General features: G+C 33.1%; 1 pseudogene; it reads left to right on the plus strand.

Moving 5' to 3' along the window:
• The first annotated feature begins 4,436 nt into the window (after window positions 1-4,436).
• LOC149194737 (peroxisomal adenine nucleotide carrier 1 pseudogene) lies at window positions 4,437-7,580 on the plus strand (annotated as a pseudogene).
• Window positions 7,581-8,303: the final 723 nt, after the last annotated feature.

The raw sequence follows: 8,303 nt of genomic DNA on the forward strand, positions 1-8,303 counted from the left end.
AGTTCAAATCTATGTATTTTCCATTCAATGTTTTCACATTATGTATTTGTAAATCAACCAACTTATATCTACCTCTTTTTTATTGAAACTTTCAAGTTTTCAGCTACCTATTATTTAGGTTATTCTTTCTAGGTGTAGAATCGTCTTACCATTGTTAATGAATATAAAGGGATATAAATATAAAGGGGTGTAAAAAATGTTAATGAAAAAATGGATACCTAGAATATCTAGTGAAAGTAGGGGACTTTTAAATTGGCAAGGTGTATTGGGTTAGTGTTGGTAAGGGTTTAAATAAAGTGATTTTTAGAGGTATTTTCCAATATGTGGTCAAATTAAGGGTATTGTTTATTATCCCATCAATGCACGTGCTATGTTAGAGGTTCATTGAGTGAAGCCCCTGTGCTTGTTTTTTGAAGAGAGAAAGGGACAAATTCTAAAGTTTCAAGAGGAGTGGCAACTAAAGAGCTGAGCCATTTGGGTTTTGGAAGGAGACAAAAATACTTGATATTTTCAGAAAAAAAACATCTAAAAGGAAAAAGGACAACACAATTTTGAATATCAGAGATAAACTAGGTAATCTATACACAACACAAAAGGATATTTGGTAGAAGACATTGTTATATTTTAGTCGAAAATCTAGAGAGCTATAAGGAAAAAACTTTGAAAAGCAGATTCATTTCATCAACCTATTTCCGAAAATGGTAGATTTGGAAGAAAGTGTACAGTTGGGGCAGCCCATATCCATGGAAGAATTGATAAGGGTCTTGAAAGCTCTAGCTAGGGATAAGAGCCTTGACCTAGATGGATGGTCTATAGAACATTTTTTACATTTTTTGGGTCCATTAATCCCTCTTTTATAGATGTTATTCTCAATGTGACTAGAACTTCTACCTTTTCTGATTTTAGGATGATATCTTTATGCAATATGATATATAAAGTTATTACTAAAATCATCACAAGATGGATCAAAACCTCGCTATCTAAGCATATTACTTCAAAAAAATTTGTCTTCTTAGATAACAAACAAATCCAAGACAGAGTGGACATAACTCAAGAATGTTTACATTTTATTAAAAGGCACAAGTTGGAGGTGTGACTTATCAGGATCGACCTAGTAAGAGCTTATGACATGGTGGACTAGAAGTTCTTACAGTTGATTCTCCATAAGATCAATTTTTGAGACATTGTTGTTGGATGGATTATGGCTTGTATCTCTTTGGTGAAATACGTCCATTATCATTAATGGGATTCCAACAGGTTTTTCCAAGGCGTCTAGATGTCTAAGAGAGGGATGTTCTCTATCACCTTTACTATTTATTTTGGTCATTGACGGTCTAAAAATATGCATCAACGAAGCACGATTAAAGGGAAATATAATTGGGTGTAGGATCACCAAGAATATTAGTATATCACACACTATGTTTGTAGATGATGTGCTTTTCATTGGGAAAGTATCTATTTCAGAATGGAAATCCTTCCATCATATTCTTAATAGTTTTAGAGAAGCTTTAGGTCTCTTTATGAACAAAGGTAAATCTACACTTATCTCAGCAAACAAGGAGGAGGAGGTGATTAAGGAGATAGCTCAAATCTATGAGGTGGACATGATTCCTATGGAGGGAGGATTCAAATATCTGGGGTTCTGTTTGAACCTAATAAATATGAAATAATGGATTGGGAATGGTTGATAAGAAAATTCGAGCGTAATATGTTTCAATGGTTGAATAAGTGGCTATCATTGGGAGGGATTTTGGTTATGATCAAAGTGTTCCTTCAAAATATTTCTATATATTAGATGCATCTCTTCTATCTTCCTAAATATATAATTAAAAGAACTAATGCTATTATAGCTAGGTACCTTTGGGCCAGGCATGGATCCACAAAGAAGATACATTTGGTATGTTTAGAGGTGCTTGTGAGACATGAGAAGGATGGAGGGTGGGGTATAAAGGACATAAAATGTTTTAGTAAGGATTTAATTGTCAAGAAAATATGAAGAGATTTCCAGGGCAAAGGTATTTGCCAACATTTTATTAAAGAAAAATATCTAAAAAATAGGCATCTTAAGTAATGGATTAAAGATGGGGCTCCAGTGAAAAAGATGGCATCTTATATATGGAGAATCATGATGAGAAACAAACACTAACTACTAGGAAATCTGAGATGGGAGGTTGGAAGGGGTAATAGGATAGAAATTGGACTGGATGCTATCAAAGGAGTGGAGGGAATACATACTCTTTATGTTCCCATCCTTGAGCATTTACATAACAAAAGGATTTACTTTATGAACCAAATCTCTTATGACTGAGGATCCTCTTCTGTTACAGGTTATTGGATTAATGCATTTGAACTTGGATTGCCAAAGGATATATCAATGGAATGGGCATGTTTCACAACACAATTAAGTCTAGGATGTTTAGGATTGACTGAGAAAGAAGGTAATCTATCATGTGAAGGTGTTATGTATAAAGAGAAAATATCAGCTAGATAGATTTATAAACATATTTCTTAGAGACCCAACCCAGATGATAATTATTTTTGGTTTCATAAGACGTGTAAATGGGATATACCTCTCAAACTGAAATGTTTCATGTAGTTGGTGGTCCACAATAAGATTTTAACTTGGGATCATCTCCATAAAAGGGGCTTTCAGGGTCCTCATAGATTCTCTTTATGCAAAGAAGATTTAGAAGATGTGGAACATCTATTTATGACATGTCCTTTTGCAATCTTGGTATGGAGTGGGGTCCTTAAAATACATGTAGTCTAGAACATGGTTTTCATTTAGAGATGTCTTTCTCAGTGGTTTGAAGGTTTCAAGACATATTGTTCCCCTACATTTCTATATTTTGTGGGGCATATGGAGAAGTAGGAATGAGAATATTTTTGAAAAAACATAACCAAATACTAGAGGCACCTATTTAAAGATCTATGCATATTTTATGGAGATAGGGCCAATGAAGGAGGAACAACCTAGGAGACATTTTTGACTCATGGAGCTATGGTCACACTTTCCTATTATGGAGCATCCACTAACAGGGTTTGTAGAAGTGGGGCACATTTAGTTTTGAAGATGGACAACGCCTTCCATTTCAATTGGTATAGTGGCACAAGGTCAAATAATAGAGTTGAGCTAATCACACTTTGGGGGGCTCTTCTATGTGCTACCTAGCTTGGAATTGAATATTTAGCTGTGTTTGGAGATTCCAAGGTGATCTTGGATTGGGTACAGTTGAGAACAAAATTTGGATCACCTTCCTTTACTTTTTAGATGCAATGCATAAGATATTTGATGAAGACTTTCGAGAGAATGAGCTCTAATCATGTGTATAGACAACATAATCAAGTGACATATCTCCTATCAAAGAAAGAATGCAATTTTGTGTCAAGGAGGATTTTCTACTAAGATTTTGACAAAGTAATCCTTTTCATCTCGGGGAGTTTTAACTTATAAAGGGATGCCCTTGACAATTTTTCCTTCATCTGGTTTATTTTTCATCAACCCATGACAGTTTCCATAGATCATGATATGTTTTTGTCATGTTTGAATTATATATGTTATATTTTTCATCATGAAGAACTTTAAGATCACATACAAATCTTTTGTTGTGAAGATTGATATAGTAGACAGTTGTCACAGATAGAAGAACTACAATTTAGAGTAGTAATATACTTAGAGATTTAGACATTTTATTTTGAGATTTCATATGTGACTCACTAATGCAAAGACATGAGCAATGAAATACTATAATATATATCTACTTTTTATTAATAAAAAATAAATAGATTTTTTCTTATTAAAAAAATAAAAATTTAATCTATCGAAATATTATTTAACCTCTGTCCATACTTGAATAATCCAAATTTAAAATAAATTTTATAATAATGTTCAATTTGAAATTCCACTCGACTAGTACACAGTACCTCATTCAATAGCATTTTGAACCACACAACATGTAGTTACATACAACACGGGTGGGACTACTACAAATTGATTCCAGCAGTCTCGCCCAATTTTAAACTTAGAATCAAAGAGATATAATTTCAATCAGACCCACACTGGGATTCGAGATGAACTTTTCACAGCTTAGTTAAGTGAGACACCAAACATCTAATGCTACCATGTACCACACAGTCAAAATATTCAACTGCAGATACAATCTGCCCTTCATCGTAACTGATAACCCATTCGATTAATTAAACACGCTAATTTTTCTCCATTCTAATCCCTTGAGGAGATTTTTAGTTTTGATTTGAAATCTCAATTGCGAGTAGCCCAACTTATTATTTTTGGACCTCTAGTTTCAATCATCAATTGTCTGTATTCACACTAGGAATGTAAATTTCAAATTGGGTTCTGAATACCTAATTTTATATCCCCACCATAGACAGATATATAATAGATCAGAGATTTTATTCGGTGGAATTTATATGCAATGGGGGTTGATTTTGAATCTGTGACAGGGGCAACTTTAGGAGCCATAGAAGGGATCGTCAGCACTACTATATCCATTAGATATATGTAAGACCAAGTAATAGATATCAACCAGAGGTTCATGCGAGGGGTCGAAAGAAATATAAGTTCTTAGCTCCAATGAATATTCGCCTTATAATTAATCAGTATTGTTTCTTCTTTTCTAGAATGGGTTTTATAGAATTTAGTATCTAACACATGTATTTCCTTAGAAATCATCTGGGTTGAGTATTTTTAAATGGGTTTTTGTATCTAGTTTCAATTTGGGTCAATGGATCCTTGGGTTGGTGTGCTTAAAATTGGTGGGGTTGATCCTCTTGTAAGGATGCATTGTATCTAGACGGTCTATTGGGTGCATTGAAGATGGACACTAAAACTGACCCATATAAACCTTGCATATGTCAAATTCAGACAAATGGTCGACATTCAAATATTAGAAATAGTTGCAACCCCAAGGTGCAAATAAGACCTTGGTTTAGATGGTTCTGTGCCAATAATCATTCATTCTGCTTTGAATATTAAAGCCTGACTAAGATTGAAATGCATGCAACCTATATATTTCGTTATGGATGGTTCCTGATCTAGGATTTATTATCCCAATCTAGTCATTCTACTTTGGTACAAAATTAATAGGTCCATGGATTCACCACATTTTGTTTTTGAGCTGTCAATTTGCAGGGATTAAAAGTAACTCCATGTTAATTAGGCATCTATATTCTCACCATCTCACCATGGTTTAAGAGGGTTGCACTATTTTCTTAAAGTTTTTTGGCCATTATAGCCTATCTTCTTAGCATTTTATCCATAATAGTCACAGTAACCTATGTTACTTTCCCAGTCACCCTCTCTAGAGGATTGCACTATTTTCTTTAAAAAAAAATTACCATCATAGCCTATCTAATTAGTATTTTATCCATAATTGTTGAAGTAACCTATAGTACTTTCCAAATCACCCTCTCCAAAAGGATCCAATAAACACTTTCACTATGGAACAGGATGCATCTATTTTAGGAATTAGGTCCTTGAACACCTTGACTACTATATTTTAGTCTGAGTTGGAAAAGGTCAGGGCTTAAAGGTAACTCCATGCTTATCAGACACCCAAATTGTTAGGTTGTCTTAAGAAGCTTGTGTTGGTTGCTTATGAAGTTTTGATCATCATGGTTTATTTGCCTAGGATTTTGCTCAAAATGGTCATCATGATTCTGGGAATTCACTGAATTACCCTCCCCAAAGAGATCCAACAGATAGTCTCACCATGGAATTGAGTGTCTTAGATCCACAAGTGTGCCTTCTAGGTGAATTCATTGCTCAGAGTAGTTGTGGTGGACAAACTATATATAGTATTTTACTATTTTGGATAAATAATAGATGTTATCATTTTTGAATTTTCAGGAGTACAAATATTTCTTCAAAGTTAGTGGTTTATAAAATAATAATTTAGTTATTTATCTATTTTGGAAAAACCCCAATACTTATATATCAATAAAAGGAATATAATTATCATCTCTTCAAGGATTACATGCTAATATATCATTACATCAGAATATATTCATCCTTATCACCCTTATGAAAGTGTGGCCTTCGTGAAATTTAGCTCACCTGTCTATTGTCTTGTGGTCTTTTCTCAAGGAAATCAATTGAGTGGAACATTGAATAACTACAAAATCCAAAAGAAAGAACTTATTAATTCTAGCTCCCCTTTCTTTGGGAAAATCTTCAAAATTCTTGTCACATCTATTTTTCCATAGGAAATGGAGGGTAACTGTCTTGATTATCTTCCAGACACTCCAGACATATTTGTGGTAGTACCATGGGTTCTCGTGAAGAAACAAAAATTGTTTACTAACAATTTTTTTGTCTTGACCTGCAGTTATTTATGTTTGAATGTTTTCTTTTGTTCTCTTTTAGTGTGTTTAGTCATATGGATCGATTAGTAGTAATTTTCAGCATGAGAGACATAAGTCTTCATTTCCTATGTTTGGGGATAAATCTTAAGATAGCACTCCACCATTTGATCAAAAGTTGCAAAATATTTTATCGTAAAACTGTTCAGACAGTCTGATAACGTTCTTTTCTATCACCTATAATATGTATCAATAGATGAATATGATAAGGATTGGTTTAGCTATAGTGTTCTGAGGGTTGTCGTTTTTCTATTGACAATTGCATCTTGATCTTGTGGAGGTTTGTTTCTTTAGAATGTTCATTTTTTTCATTAAATATGTGATATTATGATTTCTCAATGTTTCCTTCTTCCATTGAATTTTTTTCATACACTATGTTGTGAAGGTTTTGGAATTCACCTTAGTTTGAAATGTTTTAATGATTCCAGCTAATTCTAAGTAAATAGGATTTTTTATCCTAGTCTTCAAGGATTATGAGGGGTATTAGATAAATTATGTCTTCTTCCCTACCATAGGCTTGTACATTAGTTATGCATCGATGAAAGCTTAAAAGTAATATAACTCTTGAACCCCCATTGTAAATATGAGTCATTATTACTATAGTCTGCAATTGCACTTATGGAAATGAATTGTAAACGAAGCTGCACTTTTTACTGATTCTCGTTATATTTTGTGCTTGAATGTGCATACATCTATCTATTGTGTTGTGGGAGGTGGTTTCCACTAGGAAATTTCATTCTTTGTATCAGGACCTTGGTACAAAAAATTTACAATCATTCATATCTCAATATATTTACTTTTATAGCTATAGTTACTTTAAGAGATTTTACTTGAAACAAAGTAGGAACAAGTATATGGGAACAAAGGAAAATTTGGTTGTAGCCATGGCAGCTAGAGCTTACACAACTGTGACGACATAGGTAAAGCTCCTTTTCTTCTTGTGTTTCCCTAGTGATTTGGATTTTCTAGCCAAATTTTGGTATTTTGACTTGTACATTTCTTGTGAAAATTTATACATCAACACATTGTTATTTGGTGGTTTATTTTGTTTTGGAAATACACTAGACATGTCTTCTGCTCAGATGCAAATTAGAACATTTGGGAAATCAAAGGGACTTTGGAAAATTCTTATTGAGGGTTCTTGGAAAGAGGCATTCGATGGACTTGGTGTGTCTTTACTACTGACATCAAACTTGTAATATTAACACCACACTGTCTATTCAGTTTCTGAGTTAATATGTCCCATTCTACATTTGTATATCCTTTATCTATTCTATTCTACATGTTTAGCTCTCATTGATATATTCATTGTCTGTTAATGGTTTTTTTTAACTCTTTCTTGGTATGGGCAAATGCATAATTGAAACTAAACTATGAAAATATATAAATCTAGAGAAAACCCTTTAACTATATTTCATCATGATCAAAGCCTATGGCTTTGCTAAAATAAGCCTGCAACTTTAACAACAAAAAAGCTAGAGACTCATTGTAGGTTGAACATGGCTTTAAGATTATATAGGATCAAATCAACAACTCTGAGTAACTGTAGATGTATCTTAACAAAATACTAACATGTTGATGTACATTAAGTCAATTTCCTCTCAATCTTGGGGTTTGAAACAATTTATTTTCCCATTGAGATGAATTTTGTTATAACCAAGCGGTAAATTTTGTGTTATCTACGACAAACATTGTTGAAAATAATGATAAATAATGCAGTGTATTGAATAACTATTCGATATATACTTTGTTTGACTTAACTATGTGTCTTCCCATGCTAGTCACTCTTTTAATGTTTCAATTTATTACTATGGTAATATTTTTTTGATGAGTTGGTTCATATCCTTTGTTATATTTTCATATTAAGACTTAAGTTCTTGAAATAAGATATTCTTTATCAATAGGGCATTGAAAATCAGGTG

The sequence above is a fragment of the Pinus tabuliformis genome, chromosome 2_2 (genome assembly GCF_031772625.1).
Source record: "Pinus tabuliformis cultivar Carrire ecotype Pingquan chromosome 2_2, CPIR1, whole genome shotgun sequence".
NCBI lineage: Eukaryota > Viridiplantae > Streptophyta > Pinopsida > Pinales > Pinaceae > Pinus > Pinus tabuliformis.